The sequence below is a fragment of the Apodemus sylvaticus genome, chromosome 14 (genome assembly GCF_947179515.1).
Source record: "Apodemus sylvaticus chromosome 14, mApoSyl1.1, whole genome shotgun sequence".
In the NCBI taxonomy this organism is placed as follows: domain Eukaryota; kingdom Metazoa; phylum Chordata; class Mammalia; order Rodentia; family Muridae; genus Apodemus; species Apodemus sylvaticus.
In genome coordinates, this window is record NC_067485.1 from 56915983 (window position 1) to 56938656 (window position 22674).

Here is a 22674-nt window from a genome sequence, read left to right on the forward strand (position 1 = left end):
CTTTGACACGAGGCAGGGGAGAATGCTCTTGTCCTACTGGCTAATCCAGTCCTCCTCAGGATGGAGGATGTTTAATGTGTTGGACTTTCCTCGATGCTTTATAAGGAGCCAACGCACCCGGCAGCTGCTCACACAGTACAGATGAGGACGCCAGACCTGGACTCAGGGACGGGATTTGCGACAGTTTCTTTCGCTTAAGTTTGACATTGTGTTGTAAAACTTTGGGGCGGAAAACAGTCTCATTCTGAGTACAGCCTGTTTGCAACTCCCTGACAGTTGGAGACCCCACTGAAGAGAAGGCACAGCCCTGCTGCCTCAGGCAGTATTTTTTTTCTGGATTAGACACAGCAAAGAACAATTCAAAGAGAGGTCAAGCCACACTTTGCTCAACACAGCTTCTCACAGACTTACAATGCCCAGCCCAGGCAGGACCCTTTCTAGCAAATCCCGAATGCCTTCTCGCTACTCGAGTCTGATTCATCCAGAGAGACAGATCTGAACTGCTGTGTCTTTCCACAAACACAAGGCCTCTCCTAAATCCCATACAGCCACTCCTCCTGGGCTGCAAATTAGAGTCCATGGCCCTCCAGAGTGCTGGGGATGGAACCCAGGGCTTCATGGATACTGGCTGTCTACTCTGTCACTCACTGCAAGAACTCGCTCTACCACTGTATCCCAATCCACAAGTGAACTTTGACATGGACACTTGCATTCCAAGAACAAGGGCGGTCCCATTGACTCTGAGGTTCCAAAGCACAATATACCAATATACTTTTGGCTTTATACCAAAAATGGCAACACAACACAGGGTGGCTTTGTCACCACCTACGTGGCCTAGAATAGGTCTTTAGGTTTTCATAGCAAGCCATTTCCCAGAGCCCCTTAATATGGAAATACATCTAATTAATAACCCTTAAGGGACTGACAGACAACATCACACATTTTTTCACATGTCTCATGTTTTATCATGTTTATACACTTCACTGGCTTAAGAATACATGTTTCAGGGCATTTTTAACAACACAGAAGAAACGCTTCATAAGTCAGTCGCTGCCTGTGTGAGAACATGCAGGATGTGAAGTGCAAGATTTTGTATAATTTGTAAGTTGTCAAACTTTAACAACTCTTCTGCCAAAATGATTTTGTTCAGTTAAAAGCTAAACTAACCAGATGTATGACAAATATTTACAGTCTGGGTCAAGCGTGTTTACTCTTTGGCAGTTAGCTTTTAAAACAAAAGAGATTTGACCAAAGATGAACAGAAGACGGCCGCAGCTGGTATCCAGTGCTCCTGGGAGCCCTGTGAACTCATAGCCCTTGACTGATAGACTACCTCTGCTGCAATCAGCCAGCAGTACAGGTGATTAAGTCTCTCTCTCTGCCATGAGATCTATTTTTAAAGGCCTGAGCGCACACACATACAACATGATATGGTTTCCCTCAGGAAGTCCGAACTGCCAAGTTATTACCACATTTCTAATTTTGAGTTAATGAATAACCAAAAACCTGAGTCTGATTTTAAATTTTGCTCAACTAAAAATTAAACTAGAATGTTACGTAGTCCTTTCTTCTTAGTACCAAGAACAAACTACATTATTTCAAAAATGTCAGTACAACCATCCCTGGTTGGTATTCAGCAGTATGGACACATGCATAACACACACACACACACACACACACACAGTGATTACCAAATTACTTTAACAATAATCTCTCTCCATAAAACATGATGATGCATAGAAATCAGATTCCACATTTCAGCACCTAAGAATTTCTACATGTTCATTACCATATTATAAAAGCTACCAGACTGGTGAGTGTGTCCAACCTTTTGACACCATAATAAAAACAGCAATGCCATCTACAAAGTCCACACTTGAGCACCACAAAATCAGGTTACAAAGAAAAGGTGGTGTTTGGGGGTGGGGTAGAGATTCATGACATTTCCTATAAGTTTATAGTTTTGTATTGGGCCACATTCATAGTTATCCTGTGGTTCATGAGTGTGCCACAGGGAAGACATGCCTGAAAGGTAGACTTTGATAAATCTGTGTCTTCAAAATTATCTTGGTATCCACGGAAACCAGGAGGACTTACAGATATCCATGGCTGTGTGGTTAAGTCTTGACCTGCTGGCTGCAGATGAGGAAAAGAAGCAGCAGAAGAGAAGAGAATATGAGAAATCAAAGAAGACAGGAAAACATGGGAAGGGAAAGAAACAAAGGAAAGGGAAGGAGAAGAGGAGAGAGAGAGAAAGAGAGAGGAGGAGGGAGAAGAGGGGACAGAAGAGGAGGGAGACAGAGAGGAGGACTCTCCTTACTGTGTCCCTAAATATTCACTACTCTTGACAAACCAAATAAGGCCAAGTGATAACTCAGTCAACTGCGTTGGTTATTTAAAAACTCCATCAGCTCAACAGCTGGGTTGGAGTGTTTGTGATATGCAATCACTAATCCATTTAAACCCCTGTATTCACGGGCTCTGTATGCAAGGGTTAATTTGAGGAGGGGAATTAGCCCTATCTTTTTTACTTAAGAACAGGCCACTGCATTCTTTCTTTTTAAGAAACAGGAAAGCCTTGTATTTGGTGAAATGCCATCTAATCCAGTTTGATTTTAAGGGAAAAGAATGGTGTGAGGAACTTAGTGGAGGCCCTGTGTAACTGTTGTAACTCTCGGTGCTTCTCTGTAGGGGGCTGCTGGAAACTGCTTAGAAAACACTGTGGCAGCCAGACTCACAGGGGAGGAGGCTTCCACCAGAGGGAAATCTCCCATGGAAGGCAACAAGTTCACAGCAAAGCTAAGTGTATTAATGGGAAGGGACCTGTTAGGCTGAGGACTAAAGGTGCTGCCTAGTGGCAGGGACCTTGTCTAGCAGGTATGAGGCCCTGCTTAGATCCCCAGAACTGCAAAGCAAAACACAAGAGTGAGGAGAGAGACAGGCGATAGCACGCAGTCTGGGAGCTGTCATCCAGGTTAAGGGAGCAGCTGCTTGCACGAGAGCATACACAAACTGAGCAGAGAAGAAAAACCTATGGCTTCATCAGTTTAGTCTAATAAGAAATAACAGCTGCTTCCCACAAAAATAGGAGGCCTAGAAATCGGACGTCCATCAGGCTTCCAAAGGACATCAGGATAGCCCCTGAGCCATAGCCTCTGACAGGGTCGAGGGTCAAGTCCTTGGAGTTTGGCTGCACAGCTAGCCCGGACCCTTTTGGATCCTACGAAGCCCTCAGGGGGACATTCCTACACTGCCCAGGAGTAGCTTTGTTCTTCTCAGTGGTGGGCTTATAGTTATAATGAAAGTCACTAAACATCCCCCCCTCCATCTCTCTGTCTCCCTTCTCCTGCAAGGCAGCAATGTTTCTAACACTGATGCGAGTCAAAGCCTCTTTTGCACTTGTGTAAGCTCTGAGCCACATTGTATTCGTCCAGTCTGAACAGTGCAGAGTCCTGTTTTCCCTTCCCCCACCCAGGGACTTCTGACTTGGAATACCTCTGCCAGTTTGGTGAGCTATCAACATTAGCAGGGAAACTACCACCACCACCACCTTTGGTGATAAAGGCCAGAGGCCTCCAGCAGACCAGGCAAGCACATCCACCACAGGATTCCACCATCCCCAGTGTAACACGTAACCACTAGGGACCACCATGGTGCATGGACATGATGCTAGAAGCCAGCCTTTGCTCAGACCCCAGCACCTGAAGCAGCTTCTCTTCACACAGACACCAACAGGCGACCTAAGCAGCTGAGAGACTTCTAGGAGCCACGGTGGGTTTACATCAAAGGGAACACGGTGTGTGTGTGTGTGTGTGTGTGTGTGTGTGTGTGTGTGTGTGTGTGTGTGTATACATACTGTTCCCCACTTTCCTGCCTCCTGTGAGGTAACATGTGAAAACACGTGTGGCTGGATTATGCTGTGAGACTGCCCCATCCTCTGAATGGCATAAAAAAGAGACCCACAGCTGCTGTGTGGGTTCTGATTCCTCTCTTCAGAATTCCCACCACGCTGCCTGTCTCTTGGGCTGGGGCCTGGACAATCCTCAGGACCTTCATACACTGTCGTCTCTCTCTCTGTGCCTGGCATTAATAACTCTTCTAATGACGGACTTTCCCTCACCAACCCATCTCAGTGCCCCACCCCCACCTAAATCAGACTTTTCAAGTCAATCCTCCCAAAGAGCTGGACTGGGTGACTAAGAAGTAAGTATTTTGCAGGGCTGCCTGAGGCTGTCATCAATGTATTTCAACCAACTTCCCCCACAACCCAAACAAGAAATTAGAGGAAGCACGTGATACGGACAAGTGCATGTGGAGACTGCAGGGTCCCTCAGCCCCAGGTCGCCATGCTGCCCTGCTCTGCGAGGCTGCCTGACTTCAAATGCCATTGGTGATGAGGAGGCTAAAGAGCGGCCCTTTGTATGCATAATTCAGAAGCTGGGAATGAGCATTCCATGTGGTCAGGGCCTCAAAGAACTTACTAAACTGTATGCAGCTGCCCGTGTGTGAGGGCATGCACGTGTGGACCTCTCCTCCCTGTGCTGTGCTCCAGTGCATCCCTCCCTGCCTCCCTGAGCTGTGCTCCAGTGCATCCCTCCCTGCCTCCCTGAGCTGTGCTCCAGTGCATCCCTCCCTGCCTCCCTGTGCTGTGCTCCAGTGCATCCCTCCCTGCCTCCCTGTGCTGTGCTCCAGGGCATCCCTCCCTGCCTCCCTGTGCTGTGCTCCAGTGCATCCCTCCCTGCCTCCCTGTGCTGTGCTCCAGTGCATCCCTCCCTGCCTCCCTGTGCTGTGCTCCAGCGAATCCCTCCCTGCCTCCCTGTGCTGTGCTCCACTCTACACCTCCCTTCCTCCCTGTGCTGTGCTCCAGTGCATCCCGCCCTGCCTCCCTATGCTCTGCTCCCCTAAAAACATTCCTCAAATCCAAGCCTCAATTTCTTCTGGAAACACGCCATTTTAGATGCTTCCTCTGCACACCCAGCCTCATACACAGGTCTACATCTTAAGTCTCCAAATGGGCGCCCCTCCCCCAACCCACTGCATGAGCCATTGGAAAGAGGAAAGCTTTGAGGTCTATGGGGTATCCCAAGTTTCCATACTCTGTTCACAGGCCTCACCTTAAAGCACCAACTCAACAAAATCACCACTTCCAGTGGCCATCCGAGACACAGTTCCCCTGCCCCAGGAACCCTCCAGTATCTTCCTGTGTTTAAGAAGATGATCTCTTGAATCTAGGCAGCACATGTGATGAGCTCTCCTGCCAGTCAGTTGCATGCATGGAACTGCGCTCATTAAAATACCAAGGAAATTTGTTCTCAGGTCTTAGAGTCACTAGCTGATTTGTACTTTCATCTGAGTGTCTAAATAATTGTAATTTACTTTTAATGAAATAATTATCTGGTGAAGGACAAATGATGAAATGTTTATAACCCCATGAGCCATAAGCCGAACAGGCCCTTTCAACATGTGCAAAGTTAAGAGTGGTCCTAGTACAGCACAGGCAGGCAGGGAGGGGTGGAGCACAGCACAGGGAGGCAGGCAGGGAGGGGTGGAGCACAGCACAGGGAGGCAGGCAGGGAGGGGTGGAGCACAGCACATGGAGCAGGGAGGGGTGGAGTGGAGCACAGCACAAGGAGCAGGGAGGGTTGGAGTGGAGCACAGCACAGGAAGGCAGGGAAGGATGGGCTGGATCACAGCACAGGGAGGCAGGGAGGATGGATTGGTTCATATAAAACCAGTGCCAGAGGTTACCAGCTTAAAACGAAAGCCTGCAGACCCAGCGTTTCAGATGTAAACTAGACTTGCTGACCCTCCCCTGACACACAGTCATTTATCTCATGGGACTGAACTCATTCTAAAGTCACTTCACAATCCTCAGCATGGTCTTCTAGCAAACCTGTAATCCAATTTCTTGAGAAATCTGAAGCAGGGGGTTCACAAGTTCGAGACTTGCCAGAGCTATGAAGTATGTTCAAGGCCATCCCTGGCAACTGAAAAAATCATTACAGTTATTTTTTGTTCCTGTGTGTGGGGAGGGATGGAGTGAAATGGATGTAATCGGAGGACAACACTGGCAAGTCAGTCCTCTTCTTCCACCATATAGGTCTGGGGGACTGAAGCCAGGTCAGTAAGACCTGAGGGAAGGACCTTACCCTCTGTACCATTTCAACAGCCCCAGCCTATAAATTTAATTTAAAGTAATTTAAATTAAGAAGCCAAGGAGGGAGCTGAGGCTGTGCTCCATGGTAGAGTGCTAGTTTCCCAAACACGATGGACGCAATTCCCACAACTGCAGCAAGTAAATAATAAATTAAAACTTTCAGGTGAAGCTGTTTCCACTTTTAATAAAGCTCTGGAACAAAGTCAGAAAGGTGTAAAGTCAATGACCCTGGTTGGATGAGACTGCTGTCAACCTTTGCTCCGTAGTGAATCAGCACTTATGGATGGAACTTTATGCCAGCAGAGAGAACACAGACTTAAAAAGTCAGGAAGAGGCTTCTGACTTGCTCTTGCTTGCACGAAGCAAATTTAAAAAACAAAAAGCTTATGAACAGAGTCTGCATAAATGGTAAGGATTACAGGAGACAGAAAATGCAAGCCGTGGACGAAGAACGAGCAGACACATGCACTGAGGGTGTGTGATGATGCAATGCTGAGATCAGAGTCACAGAAACAGAGCAGAGGTGTGGCTGGGTGGTGGGGAGAGGCCATGGGGTGCAAACTCCAGCTCCAGATGAGTCAGTTCTACACTGCAGCAGACCTGGCACCCGCAGAAGCCTGGCGGGTGTGCGCGAGCGAGCGAGCGAGCGAGCGAGCATCCCCTAGAACACAGCTCGCTGTTTCCCACTGCTCCAGCCCTCACACTTGTAAGTACCCAGAAAGTAGCCGCTGATGATGAATGTCCCCAGGCCCTGACCTACCCAAGGGGCAGAGGCAGCAGAACCACCATCCACTTGGAGAATAAGAGCATCCTTTCTCCCCTCCCCCTCCCTGCTGTCCCTGCTGGGTTAGCTATGGCCACAGCAGTAATTCACAGAAGAATAAAGAAAAACAAGTCCTGAAGAGAGAGGAAGTCAGATTAGAGGAAAGAAAAGTTGAGTATTTAAATGTATACAAAAGGAGTGGTAAGGGTTTAATCTGAAGAGAGGGAGGTGAACTCCCAACACAAAGGGCTGGGGAGGAAGGGGGTAACCTGCCAACAGACAAGCAATGGGGGTGCCCTGAAGCAGACACAGCCCAGGACAGGAAGACTTAGCAAGAGCCTCCCTCCAGCCATTTCTTCCTTCCCCCTGCATCTCTTCTTGAGCCACTACCTAGGAATGATCAAATATGTTAGTCTCTGAAAGGTCTGTGTTACAGAACAGAAATTCATAGAAAGGACCTCTTCACACGAAAGATACCACCAAGGTCCAGAGGTTGAAGAACACACTAAGTCACAGTGTGACCTCTACCCAGCCATGGCTTGAGGCAGTCCGAAAGGTCAGACACCCCCAATTTCAGGCTTCTCTGCTGGGAGCAGGAAGCAAACCCTTGAACCACCCCAATGAGCTGTCCTTGGTGTCCACATCAGTTCCCAGCACGTTCCCCAATCCATCTTCTCCCAGACACAATAGAAACAAAAGAAGAAAACGCAAACATCACTAAGGCTCTGGTCCTCTGTAGGTAAAACACACCTCACAGCTTTCAGTCATCCTCATCGCCAGCACCACGTCTCAAATCTAATCAAAACATTTAAAAATTTATCACTTTCAATAAAAAAATGTATGAGAGCATAAAGCCAAATGGCTGTGTTTGGTTGGCTAAAATGAACATCTCATAGTAACAGAACAACTGAGTCTTTTGAATTTTACATTTTCTTCCTCCTGTTTTTTTCTTTGTTTCTTTTGCAATGCTGGTATAAATCCCAGGGCATTGTTCATGCAGGCAAGTGCTCTACCACTGAGCTACACCCCATCCTGTTCCCCAAGCCCCCCTTTTGTCTAGCCTCACTCAGATCTATACAATTAGCTGATCGAGAATCAGAAACAATATCTGTGAACAATCAAAATGCCATTTTGTGTTCGTAACAAGCAGCCACTCATGGTGTGAGCCAGACACAACACAGACAAGCACAGCTCAACTTCATGACCACCGGCATTAGCTTACACTCAACAGCACCACAATACCAAGATCGTGTGCGTATAAAACCTTCCAAAGGTGATGTCTTCCCTTAAGCTACTTCTTAATTCAATATATTTGAAGCTGAAAGCCCCCCACTCTCCTTCACTTTGAGCTGGACTGTTTTGCTTTGCAGATTGCATAACACATGTACAAAAATAAACAAACAATAACACGTGAATGTGTTGTATTTCTGCTGAGATGGAGTCGAGTTCCATACCATGTTTCAGAATACAACATTTACTTAAAACAGATGAGTCTCTGAAGTCTTAATGTCTCTGAAGATACACAAGCATTTTTTTGTTAGGTGACTACATAGCAGACCCCAAGTGACCAGACAGGGCCTGTGTGCTCAGAGCAAAAGTAAAATCCATCAGGAGTCAAGAAGCCTGCGATTAACTAAAAGGCTGAAAGCTGGCAGTGTGGGGCTGGGGAAAACAGCTCAGGTAGTAAAGTACTTGATGAACTAGCTTGAAAATCTGAGTCTGGATGCAGAAGCCTGTAACCATGGTATCGGGATGGGGGCGCAGGTATATAGATCCCTGGGGTTCACTGGCCAGGGAGTCTAGGGGCTGAGCTCCAGGATCAGTAAGTCACTGTGCCTCCAAACTTAAGGTGAAGAGCAACCGAGAAGGGGACACCACATTGACCTATGGTAGAGCTACACGCTTGTGCACATAAGTGCACCTGCACACACAAACACAAACCTGTGCATACGTCCCTACACACACACACACTCGTGTGCGGACACACACACACACACAGTGCAGTATGTATAAAGGTTGCTGATGGCCACTCCGAATCTGACTCTGTGTTTTATGCATAATTCTACCAATGCTAGCCATATAGACTACGAATGTTCACACAGCTAACTAGAACACAGTGTTTAATCACAAAGTGAAAAGCTAAGAATCACACATGAACACCTTCCACCCAACATGAACAGGCCCCAGACATTACTGCGTGACAAGCAGTGTAGGCACTGTGTCCTAGGTGGACAGGTAGGCAAATGGAGAAACAGGAGATAATTAAAATACTTTCAAAATATATAAATATATATAAAATATGTATATAAATATGAATATGAGAGACTGGGGAGTGGAAGGGGCAGTGTATGTGTATGTGTGTGTGTGTGTGTGTATTTGTGTGTATGTCTGTGAGTATATGTATGTGTACAGGTTTATGTGGGAGGGTATGTGTATATGTATGTGTGTATATGTGTGCATGTCTGTGTGTGTGTGTGTGCAAGTATGGAAACAGTACACAGAGGCCATTAGCATGCTATGAATTCAAAACTTTAAAAATGGAAACGCAGAGAATAGGAATGCTAAGGCCCATGGTAGAGTTCAAGAGCACAGACTATAGAAAAAGGCATTTACTTCACCGGCCCAGGCCTGAGGCGGGCTCCCCACAGAGTGGTCAGCTGCAGAGGTGCTCACAAGGCTGGACAGGAGCAGCAGGAGGGTTGAGTGGGTTCTAAAAGTCATTGGCAGAAAAGAAGGGAGAGCGGGCTGGAGGTCAGGGGAGCTTTATTTAGAAGAAACCTGAGTATGTTTTCCACACAAAGAGACCCGAGCCAGGAAGAAGACAGAAGTTCAAAGTCAGAGAAATGGGAGATACACCACAGAAGGTACAGAGACAGAAGGGCAGCACTAGAGCTGAGAGGGGCTGGTTGAAGTAGGAAGTAGGCCTCTGGGAAGCCTTCTACCATGCAGCCCACCAGGAACTTCATTTCAGAGAACACAGGAATGGGTCCCAGAGGACAAAGCAGTCTGTAAGGCCTCTCCCTCCTCCCCCCTCCATCTCCCCCTTCCTTCCTTCCTTCCTTCCTTCCTTCCTTCCTTCCTTCCTTCCTTCCTTCCTTCCTTCCTTCCTAACTTTCCCCTCTCTCCTCTTCCCCTTCTTTCTTTGATGCACACATTCTTTGATTGCACACATTCAATCTATCCCTCAAGCTTCACCAGAGCCTGGATCTCCAAACCACGTGGTAATGGTAATTGTAGGTAGGAGCCTTGGGAGGCAATCGGGCCACATCAGCCTCTGTGTGGATGTGTTAATAGGGTAGCCAAGAGACGCTCTGTCCTCGGACATGTTCTGCAACTCCATGATGCCTTGGGCCTTGCCAGAGGTCCCAACAATGTTGTTCCTTACCTGAAACAGCCTTGGATATGAACTGTAAGAAATATGTTCTTTTCTTTATACATTACCCAGAATATGGACTAAGGCAGCTGGCGATTACTATTACAATTGAAGCCACACTGGCATTCAGGAGTTATAAGATGTGAGGTGACACCATATAGGTCTACATTCAAATCCAGTCCCCCCCAATTCCCGGTCATTCCTTGGTGGAGTGGGCACACTGAGGGTAGCGTGCCTCAGGAGTTCTGGATGTGGGAAAGCCCCCATGCAGTGTTCACACTGCAGCCCTGGAAGGCACACGCCAGGGCAGGTTTATTTCACTGTGTGGCACTTGCAGTGTGACAGGCATGGGGGCTTCACTATGTTCTTCTCTGAGTCTCTTCAGGGAATGTAGTCACTGGACCTTCCACCACTGAGTCCAGTGCTCTGCCCGAGCTAGATGCCCAGCAACCAGGAGAAATGAGCAAGCCTACACCAGCGAAGGGAAAAATCACTGATCCTGAGGCAAAGAGCATAGCTGGGCCTACACTGCATTTACAGAAAACCAAGCTCTGTCCAGGTTAGAAACCTGTTTGGGTTTAGAGGGTTGACTTTCAGAGTGAGATACATGCTTTCTTCAGAACCACCCATAATAAGTGTCTCTGAGAGGCAGAGACCTTTCTGAACCACACCAAAGTGCTGCTGTCTCCGAGGAGGAGGGCAACAGTACAAGACCCCTCCCAGGAAGTGCTACTCTGAGACAATGCCTAATAGAGAAAAGTACTCAAGTCAAGGACTCAGGTGAGTTTTTTTTTTTTTTTCATCTCAGGCAAGACTCCAACATTGAACAGACTGTCTTTGCTGAATGCACCTCAATTTCCTGTGTTGGCAAAAGCATGCATCCAGAAATCTTGTCAGACTTGTAACAGGAAGACATCTTTCTATGCATATTTAGATGTGAGGAAAAAGATATCATATAACAGAGAGCACTGGGGCTCACAGTGGATATTCTAAGAAAAATGCCCCGAGCTTCTGACAGAGCATAGCATGGCATCAATTATGACAAAGCCACATGCGACTACAACTCAATCCAATCCAAACAACTTACAGTAGTGGAATGGCCACTGGGTAAGATAAGATTAAGGGTAGTGAGACCCAATGCCTGTTGGGTACCCCACCCCCTTTATAAAGGGAGGACACCAGGATGTTCTACAGTAGAAGCTCGTGTCAAGGTCTTTGGAGCCAGAGACGGATAGTAAGGGGACACTCTGGCCCATGTCATGTGATATCATCTCCCAGGCGGGCACGCAGAGCATTTTGAAGAGGATGCCAGCAAAGGCCTGGTGGTAGGAGCATCCTGAGGGAGAGGCTGACAGGTATGGATAGTAGCACAGGGCAGAGAGGAACATGACGAAAACACTTGCGAGGAAGGGCACGGTAAGAGTTTGTTTACAAAGAACATTCTGATATTCGACTGGACACACCCAGGAGGAGCCGAAAGAAAAGGGAGCCCACTAGCAGCAAAGCGCAGGTGGGAGACAAGGCTGGCCACGAGGTGGCTTGTCACATCACAGACAGACACAGAGGCCTGGGGAACAAGCGAAGATGCCTGGAAATTCCAGGACATTCTAGATGGGAAGATATTTGTCATTCTGGCAAGACATTCCCTACCCTAATGCTATAACACAAGGGTCATCTTAAAGGGTCTAGACAGCTAGACCCTGGGGACATGACTTCCTGTTCATCAAGCCAGGTCCCAACAATGGAGGTGGTTTCCACTGGCTAACTGCCCATGGCCTGTGACCCTGCCTGCTGCAGTTCCCAGGGCATCCTTGCAAAATCTAAAGGCTTTGCCCGTGCCTGTAAGTCTTCTGCTGTAGAGCATTTAAGGTCCCCAGGTATTCTCAAAGGGATGCATTAGGGACTAAAAGTCCCTCTTCCAGATGTCCCAAAAGTGCAACCAAAGATAAGCAAGTGTCTTTCGTATGAAAGGGGGATGGCCATAGAAGGTCAAGATCAAACTGGGAAGATTATGCTCAACTGATCTACTAAAAATATTGATAGTTCAACTGATCTATTAAAAGCCACTCTCTAGAGGTTAGCTGACAAGCATCATCTTGTCCCATAGGAGGAACAATGTCAGTCACAACCCACCTCCCCTCAGCACCTATGTCACAGCTCCTCACCTTCAAAGGGTGACATGAGGCCCTATTTCTAGCAGAACATTCAATTGCTTGGCTTGTCCAACAGCTCTCCTGGCTCATCGAGAGGGGTAGCCCCACCCTGACCCTTGCCACCACTGTGTGTGTGTGTGTGTGTGTTCACAAGTCATATTACAGTTCTTCTCAGCCAGAGATACCACTCTTGGCCATAGAAACCCTCTATGCATCTATATACAGCATGCAAATTGAACGCTGACCCTTTGCAACTGAGTCCCTTGCACATCAGCTGTGGGTATGTATAGTAGAGTCTATTTCGCCTGTGGCACAGCTTCCAGTGGGCTCCCCAGTGATGTTCCTCACTATAAATATTCTATAAATAATAACGGCTGTGCATACTTCTTTGTGTCATACACTACTGAAAAGTCATCTTTTTTATTCTGTCAGGGGGGACGTGTCAAATCCACCTGCTATGTTCGATAACTCACCACTGCTTTCCAGCCCCAAATCACCAAATTAAAGGACAGGCTCCAGGGCTCTCCTCTCTCCAGGGATTAAAAAGGCATGGCAACACCCCTTATTGGAAATTTTTAAATTGAACTACAGTGAGAAACTTAGAGCCTCGTGTGAGAGTTTTTAAGATTCTGGACCTAAGCCAGTGTTCTAGATGTCAGACTTACAGAATCTGAGCAGCATTGGCCTGAAAGCAAAGAGTAGGCACACACAGACTCCGGCGCCTGCAGTTTACATGAATTAATAGCACGAGTTAGGACCGGGGGAGCAGCCCTGTGGAAGAACACGTGGTGAGCATGCTGGGGGCCCTGGGGTTTGTACTCAACACCACAATGAATGACAATAAACAGGTAGACAGATAGACAGATAAACAGACAGACAGATAGACAAATATACAAATAGATTAGACAGATGATAAATAGATGATAGGTAGGTAGGTAGATAGATAGATAGTACATAGATAGATCATAGATAGATGATAGATAAATGATAGATGATAGATAGATGATAGATATAGATGATAGATATAGATGATAGATATAGATGATAGATAGATGATAGATAAGATACATAGATACATAGAAAGAAAGAGAGAGAGAAAGAAAGAAAGCAGACAGACAGACAGAAAGATGTGAAATAAAGTGACATCCTGTATTGAAAAAATCCTTTAATTCCAAATTCAAATGCTAAATGGTAGACAGGACTTACTAAGTTACATTAAGCGAATTGTCAGTAATAAACCTCTCTGTGTTATAAAGTAGGTCCTTTTGTTTGTAAGAAAATCCAATCTTTCCAAACCCCTAAACTACACCCCAGGATAGCCAAGGGGTAATTGCAGTAACTAGCATGTCCTGGCAGGAAACTGCGAAGCTTTGAATCAACAACTCCCCAGGAAGCAAGCCCACAGAGAGCTTCTTCCAGATACACAGCTGCTTTTAGATACATAGAAAGATTTTTCACTTACTTCAAATTTCTGTGTAATCCTTGTTCCTCTAAGTGAGAGAGGCCAGGAACACAGTACAATTCCTTATTGTTGTAATAAGAAAAAAACAAAACAAAACAAAAACAAAAACCAGATATGTCCTCTAATTCAGCCTTGGGTATCCTTGAGTAGAGTCTCTTCGATGAATATTATCTCTAAAGACTAAACAAAAAGCAAAGTTTCCCAAGTTAGATCAGCAGCACTGCACAAGATCAGTGCTCAGCAAACAAGGCAAGGCCTCTATCAGCGGGGTGATTCACAGCAGGGTATATTTAGACCGGTGCTTTCCAGAGGGCTGAGATGCCAGATTCAGGAAATAGGTGAGGGCTACATCCCAAGAGTTTCTCTGAAGGAAGAACACCAAAATACTAATAAAAAGAGTCTTCTTTTTGAAGTCCCCAGGCCCCTGGTGTCTTCGAGGCTGCGCTTGCCCAGTCTGGTCTTGGCGGAGTCATCCATTACTGGGTAAATCCGCATGAAACCTGAGGACACTGCGGTGGAGGACACAGTCAGAGGCAATGTGGCGACTCCACATGGGACCAGCCTTTTATGGCCTGATAGCGGCTAATGGAGCAGAAATAGCTCCTGACACTGAGAGAGCCATCAGCTGTTGCAACAGGCCTGGCCAGCAGCCACTTTGAAAGCAACTCAATTGGTCGCATTGTCTCTTGTTTTATAGAGAAATTAAAAAGGTACAGCGGGCCCTACAGAGTGAAGTGACAGTATAGTGTCAGATGAGAAAACATGCCTCCCACGTTAGGACTTAAACTAACACAAAAACCCGGATCCGAAACACCACACAGAGAGAAGACACGGACAGAGGGTATGCAGTGACACAGCACACATGGTAGCACCTGCCTTTATAAACTGTGCCAGTGTAGCCCTCTCTATACTGGCTAGTATGCCCGCCCCATCAGTAGAAAACAGCAGTCAGAAGTATTTTGTAAAGCTGCGTGAATATTTCCCTTACAGCCCAGGTTTAATCCCCCCTGGTCAGCGAGACTCAACACTGGACAGTCCTTAACCACTAAAAGCAGAGAAGGGAAAAAACCAATTGCAATCACTTCTTAAATGGCCACTTGCACTTTTTAAACACCAAAACTAAATACTGTAACTCCGTTTACAAAAGTACTTACCAGGGCAATCATCCTTGCTGTTACTAGGATAAGGCTGAGTCTTAATGGTCTGAGATCGCTTCCATGTAGATCTCGAGGCTCCTTATGTCGTGGGCTGAGAGCAAAGCTGTGTGCTGTGTGGGCCTCCGGCTGGTATGCCTCTGAGTGTCACGTTCCCAGACCACCAGCTGCAGCAGCGAGGAGTGTGGAGGGCTGACAACAACGGTCAGAATCCCTGTCAGTAATTAACCCTGCAGGACAACATGGATCCCTAAGACACAATCATCGCTCAGGTGAAAAGATGAGGCTGCTGTGCTGTGTGGGTTAAGATACAGAAAGGATGCTACAGCCGTGAGGAAAGGGGACTGTCTGTGGGGATGGAAAAGCTAAATCTCTCGACTCCATCCATGGATCAAAGCACCATAGCCTTACAAATATGTACGTTTTTAATGTGCTGACTTAAAAAACAGACAGCAGATTCCCTGGAGAGGTGTAGCAATTGGACACTGGCTTCGGTCTGTTTTGATCAAGGGTTAAGATAGTTTGTCAAGCCAATTTTTAATCCACTTCCAGATGACTATGACACAAAAGTTTCCAGGACAACTTGGCATCCAATTTGAGTTGCAATTTGCATCTTGTGTTCTCTCTCACATGTTTAGTGGTTCCCTCATCTTTAGGTTTATTTTATCCCATTTAAGTGCCATCTGACGTTGTGTGTGTGTGGTGTGTGCCTGTATATACACAATGTGCATGTCCATGTGCATACATGAGAGGCCAATGGAGGACATCGGGGGCTTTTCTGGCTCTGAGCCTTCTGCCATGAGGCAGGTGGGTTCTCTCCCTAAACCTGAAGCTTCTTATTCTATTTCAGGCTGGTGGCCTGTCTAGTGAACTCCCTGGATCTGCCTGTCTCCATCCCCTTGACATTGAGGCTAGAGGACCCACAAAAGTCACATCATCACATTAAGCTCTGAGGATTCTGGGGTCCTCTGGCTTGCATAGCAAGTGCTCTTCTCCACTGAGCTATCTCCCAACTCTAACTGTTTTGAACCTTGTGTTTGTTTGTTTATTGTGTTTTTAAAACAGGCTCTTGCTAGGTAGCCAAGGCTAGCCTAGAACTCACTATGCAACCCAGGCTGGCTAAAACTCACAAACTTCCTGCCCCAGGCTCCTGAATGCTGGGATTAGAGATGTACACAAATATGTCCGCCTTGCTTGACATATGAATCCAAGCAATGTTAAGCTTGTTCTGCAGCCAAGAGAAGTCAAAATAAATAAAAATTTCTGAAAACAATATGGCAGCTATGAGGAAAATGGGAAAACGGGAAAAGAATGTTGGATCACTGCTGCCACAACAGCTTTGTTTTCCTAACAGATCCGATGTGTCTGGGTAGACACCCAGCCGCCATGAGCCGGAGCAGATGCTCACGGCCCCACACACTCTAGCTGACGGATCTGGAGTCAGGGAGGCTGAGCTCCCAGTCTCTTCTTTATCCTTTATGACTTTGATGATCTAGATCCCAATGAATTTTAATCATATAATCAATTTAAACAAGCTCCTCAAGCTTCAGACTGACTCAGAAGATGCTCACCAGACCCAGAACCCCACAAAACGCTGTAAGAAAATGTAAAACTCAAATGAGCTCAAATCAGTGCTAAGAATTTAGTTTTACTAGACTCAGGTATTGCCAGTGTCTTTGCTAAGGAACCATTTCTCACGTGCTATTCTTGATCACTGCTACTTTAACAGTAATGACTATTACTGAATAACTGTATGTCAAGTTAGGTTTGCTGGCGTGTACCTTCGATCCCAGCACTCAGGACACAGAAGCAGGTGGTTCTCTGAGTTCAAGACCAGCCTGGCCTACAAAGAGAGTTCCAAGACAGCCAGGGCTACACAAAGAAACTCTGTTCAAAATAAGTAGATGAACTGTCTATCCATTTCATTATAAATTCTACTCTGTCATGGAATGACGTAAGGATCACCATTGCTAAGGAAAATTCATTCTATGATACTGCCTTTTATATTAAAAATGAACACTAGAAAAGTAAAATACAACTTACCATCATTCCAAAAAGGTAAACTATTGAGATATAAGCCAGTGATAAAGCAGAGAACACTGATGAAAAGCATCCAAGATGATTTCAACATATCAGTAGACATGGACTATGTTTATGGATTGGGGGACACCAATAGCAAAGATACCAATAGCAAATTGGTCTGTGAGCATCACATAATTCTTATCAAAAAACACGAAAGAATTCTGAGCTTATTCTAAAATTTGCTAAAAATCAAGAAAAGGAAAAATATGGGGAAACTGATTCATGCCATGTTGAGGGAGACTGCATAGGTATAATCACCATGATCTTGAGATATTGATGAAAGACACGCCTCCGTATACACAGATCTGTGGTCGTCCTGGACAGTTCTATGGTCAGCTCAGTACAAGCAAGAGTCACTTGGAAAGAGGGAGTGTCAATTCAGATCAGACTGGCTGTGACCGTGTTGGTGGGGAACTGATCAGTGATTGATAGGCAAGGACCCAGTCCACAGTGGCCAGTGCTACCCTGGGCTACCTGTATGCAAGAAAGCTGGCTGAGCCTGAGCCAGAGGGGGCAGGCCAGCAGGTCACCTGCCCCTATAGTTTCTGCTTCAATTTTTGAAATAACTTCCTCCTCCAGTGTTAAATTGTGACCTGGAAGTGTATGTCAAATAAATCATTTTCTCCCCAAGTTACCTTCAGTCATGATATTTAATACAGCAACAGAAAAGCAAACTAGACATTGGTGCAGAATAAGCAGTTCAATAATAGGCCCACAGCACGTATGCCCAGCCTAGGGCTGCTGGACAGCAATAAACAAAAATCAAAAAATAAAATCTTCATTGTGGCATATCCAGACCATCAAATACCACTACTGAATGGTATAAAATAACCAACTATTGGCACATGTATCAACCTGGAAAAATATTTCAGGAACTAAGCTCAGCAAAAGAAAGCCAATCTTAGACTGTTGATGTGTAATCTCATTTGCATGACTTTCCACAATGATATTGTGTTAACAGACAGCAGGCAGTGAGGACCACAGAGTAAGGTTGCAGTAAGAAGGCAGTGAGGACCACAGGGTAAGGACACAGTAAGCAGGCAGTGAGGACCACAGGGTAAGGATGCGGTAAGCAGGCAGTGAGGACCACAGGGTAAGGATGCGGTAAGCAGGCAGTGAGGACCCCAGGGTAAGGATGCGGTAAGCAGGCAGTGAGGACCACAGGGTAAGGATGCGGTAAGCAGGCAGTGAGGACCACAGGGTAAGGATGCGGTAAGCAGGCAGTGAGGACCACAAGGTAAGGATGCAGTAAGCAGGCAGTGAGGACCACAGGGTAAGGACGCAGTAAGCAGGCAGTGAGGACCACAGCGTAAGGACGCTGTAAACAGGCTACAGAGAAAACTAGGAGGGTCCTCGTTATATGACTCTCCATTCATTTACTGACTGCGCCAACGGCAGTGTCCAGGCTGCAACCCCATTCCATAATTTGCAAGCTGTTCCCACAGGGACACTAGACAATAAGATAACATCTCTTTGAATGGTGTTCCCATTGGAGGGCACTGTCTGAAGAGACATAGTATCTGTATATGACATTCCCGCTGGGAGACACTGTCTGAAGAGACATGACCTCTTTGTATTAATTCTTTTTCGTTTACTCTGTTTATGTACATCTCTCTCTGTATGTATATATATGCGTGTGCTGCTGTCTGCACCCATGAGCACACACAGAGGTCAGAGAAGGATTTCAGGTGGCCTCCCCTATCATTCTCTACTTTATTCCCTTGAGGCAGGGTCTCTCAATGACCCTAAAGCTTACTGTTTTTGTCTGTCTGTCTGTCTAGGCCGGTAGCCAACAAACTCCAGCAATCCTCTTGTCTCCACCCCCAATCCTGGGGTCACAGGTTGGGGATAGTCTGTGCACTGTGTATTCAGAAGCTGAGTTCTGTGCCCTGGTCTTGGAGCACCGCACTAACCTATGTACTGTAAACAATGCTCCCCAGTAATCCCTGAGTGGTCCATAAATGGCTGGGGCTTACGACTGGGCAGAGAGGAGAAGATGAGACTTGGAATCTAGTAAGGGGTCTTGAGAGACCACGAGAAGGAGGGGATGACAATGGAGGGGGGGTGCCAAGAGACCAATGGATGATGGCGCATGGCCGAGAGACACTGGTCCTGAGGTCACACATGGATCAAAACAAGCCAGGCGGGTAACTCAGACTGCAAGTAACACGGGGCCTGCGGTTTGAATATAGGTTAGAGGAGCTCAGAATATGCCCAGTCAAGGCTTACAGCTTGTGTGTAAATGTAGTGTTTCTGTGTCTTTACTTGGGAATTATATGAACAAAAATGGGGCAACTTTTTGCCCCCTACAGCTATTAAGGGGTGTAAGGGGCAAAGCAACCACCAGATAACTAGATAAGCAGATAAGCATTAGTCCCAGGTGAATGTGGCTTGCTCTTCATACAGGTACTGGGGACCAAGCTTGTGTCCTCACGCATGTGCAACAAGCCCTTTAGCCATTGAGCCATCTCTCTAGCCTCCCAGGATGTCACCCAGGAACGGGAAACTCAAGACAAATAATGTGACATACATCTGCTCTGAGTGTGGAAATTAATCCTGTTTTCTCAAGTGACCAGCCCTTAACCTACCTACATCTCAGTCCCTCAAACCAGGAGTCAGGTCTACCCCAACTGCAGAATCTTGCTGTGTGGCCTTGGGCTTCCTGTCTGTTTCCTCTCAGCGTTAAGTCAGGACTGTTACAGGCGCCTCCTAAGCCCTTCTCTTCCTCAAAGGCGCCGCTCAGATCATCCAGTCTGCTGCTTCCTGACTGGCCTTCAAGAGCTACCCTTCAGGCTCTCTGGCTTCCTTTCTAGCTTTGGCTTTCAGAGTGGACCTGTGAGGAACTGCAGCCACTGGACGGGTGGGTAACAGCTATTCTTCACCTTGCTTGCCAAACTTTAACATTAAATTGTTTAAAGAAGAGGTCTAATAATAGTCTTTTATAAATACTTGAGAAATTACACTTAGCCTCGAGGTGATCTCATTACAGACAGAGAACTGGTTTGTCCCTAGAGCACCAGGAGGAATTTCTCAGGTGTCATCCAGCGCAGTCCTATTGGCAGAACACAAAGGTGAGAAAGCATGCTTACCGGGTACGCGCACAACCCTCACACCTCTTTAGTAGCATGCCACATCACTACCACCCCATCAAGTCACATGCACACAACCGTCGGCAGCCACACAGGCTGTATTGCTGTAGTAAGGTGGTCCTGTCTCCAGGGAATGCCTTCCTCTCATACTCTCCCAGAAAAGTCCTCACCACCCTTAAAATTTCACTAAACCCTTCCCTGGTCCTGAAAAGGCAGACAAGGGGCTCATGATCTTTTTTATATGCTCATGATATGAACCTCTTAACACCAGTATCAAAAGCACTCGCGGGAAGACTCGTTGATTGATTGAGTCATTCATTCATTCATTCATTCATTCACTCATCCTCCCCTCCCTCCCTTTCTCCCATCCTCTCTTCCTCTGTTCCTCTGCTTCTTTTCTCTGTTTTCTTTTGTTTAATATGTGTGTGGATGTGGATGTTTGTGTATGCACGTGTGAGGGGTGGGCAGAAGTCAACCTTGGGTATCATCCTTCATGTGGTATCTGTTCTCTAGCTTGTTTTTTTTTAATCAGGATCTAGGACTGCTGATAGACTCAGCAGACTGGCCAGTGACCCCAAGGATGCTCGTGGTTCCCCTTTCCCATCGCTGGCATTTTAGCTGCATGCTACTTAATCCAGCCTCTTTATCTGAGTTCTGGGGCTAGCACATTTCCAAGCCCCTAGATGTCTTAATGCAGCTACAAGATTGTCTGCTTCTTCCCAGGATCAACCACAAATTGCATAATTCAGAAAACCAACTAAGTGGGGCTGCCCAAGTGATTCTGGGTAGCAGCCTTGGTCTCATTATGTCCCTTCTTGTTCTAAAATAATGGTGACGTCAGAGCCTGACCAGGAAAAGGAAAACAAGGCCACAATCCTCTAGGGCTTCTCCTTCACAATCCTCCAAAATCCTGCTTTTTAATAGCAATGAACTTGAGCAGCTACTGGAAATCTTTTTAGGGATGTTCACTTCCAGGAGATGAAAAGCTACATGGCCAGGACTTGTGCAGTATCCTGATTCCTGCTATGTCAGGAAGAGACTTGGATTCAGTCATTTTTTTTTCAAAGAGCTTAGGGTTCTAACAGGGTCATGCATGGTCTCCTAGTATCTACATCCATGCATCAGTGTGGGTCTAATTCTGTGGCTATCTATACCATAGCCACTCAGCTGTATTGACAAGATAAATGTCTTCAGTAATAATGGTTTCCAGTTAGTCCCTTGCTTTGTCAGTCATTCAGGCAGTCTGAGGAGTCTGTCTGTCTATGCTCTCTTTCTGAAAGCTTCTGGCAAACTTAACTGGCAGCAGATGAAGACCTTTTGATCTCCAGGGTCATTTGTAAGTCAGTGGGTTGGACAAATGACGCAGCTGATTCTCCCAAGTGGCCACTGCTACAGAGCAATGGCTGTGACACAAGGCTCGACCCAGACAGTGCTGGCCTCACAATCAAAATGAAAGGGGAGTTTGCCAGGGGTGAGGCTGGCCCAGACTCCAGGGACACAGCCTGGCTTTCAGCTGGACCAACCTCACATTCCTGGACACCAGAGTAAGAGTCCTATGAGTAACCAGAGATGTACGAAGTGTGACAAGCTCCAGTTAGGCTGTTAGATATCTAAAAATAGGGACTTTCTGTCTCTCTGGAGCAGTGGACATGGAATGGCAGAACCCAAGAGCCTCTTCTCAAGTGAGGCAAAGCTGACGGACATATCCAAATGAGTAAGGATTTCCTGCACTAGCAAAGATTTCTCAGACCTTCTCCTTTCTACATAACTACCAGTATCACCAGGCACAGCAGCACCATGATTTCCCTTGCTAGGCCTACACACCAGCCTATCACTGAGTGAAGAGCACAACAAACCTATGTTCCTCCCAGGGACTGTCAGAAAAGGGGGAGTACTTGTGCTATTGCCCAGTGTGATTGTGTATGCTCAGTCCAGGGAGTGACACTATTAGAGGGTGTGGCCCTGCTGGAGTAGGTGTGGCCTTGTTGGAGTAGGTGTGTCACTGTGGGTGTGGGCTTTAAGAGCCTCATCCTAGCTGCCTGGAAGCCAGCATTCTGCTAGCAGACTTCAGATGAAGATAGAGAACTCTCAGCTCCACCTGCACCATGCCTGCCTGGACGCTGCCATGTTCCTACCTTGATGATAATGGACTGAACCTCTGAACCTGAAAGCCATCCCCAGTTAAATGTTGTCCTTATAAGAGTTGCCTTGGTCATGGCGTCTATTCATAGCAGTAAAACCCTAACTAAGACACCCAGAATACCAGAAACTTATGTATACTGGATACAGGGGGACTGATGTGGTCTTTGAGGAGAGCATGCTCTCAGAAAAGTGCACCACTCAGCTAGTAGCACATATTCTGCAACCTGAGAGGATCCTAGCCTTACCCTGCTCAGAACATATAATGGGTGCATCATGGCAACACAAAAAGCCAATAAACC

The 22674-nt window shown here is 46.5% G+C and overlaps 1 protein-coding gene across 2 annotated transcripts in view; it reads right to left on the reverse strand.

Moving 5' to 3' along the window:
- The window catches only part of Svil (supervillin), a 184626-nt gene that overhangs the window by 101442 nt on the left and 60510 nt on the right, over window positions 1-22674 (reverse strand). Inside the window, exon 1 of one of the 2 annotated variants that reach the window (XM_052157227.1) lies at window positions 15063-15134. The exons of the other annotated variant lie outside the window; for it this stretch is intronic. The gene's annotated coding sequence lies outside the window, so the exon portion shown is untranslated. Of the gene's footprint in view, window positions 1-15062; window positions 15135-22674 lie in introns of those variants that run through there. 2 annotated transcript variants of the gene reach the window in all.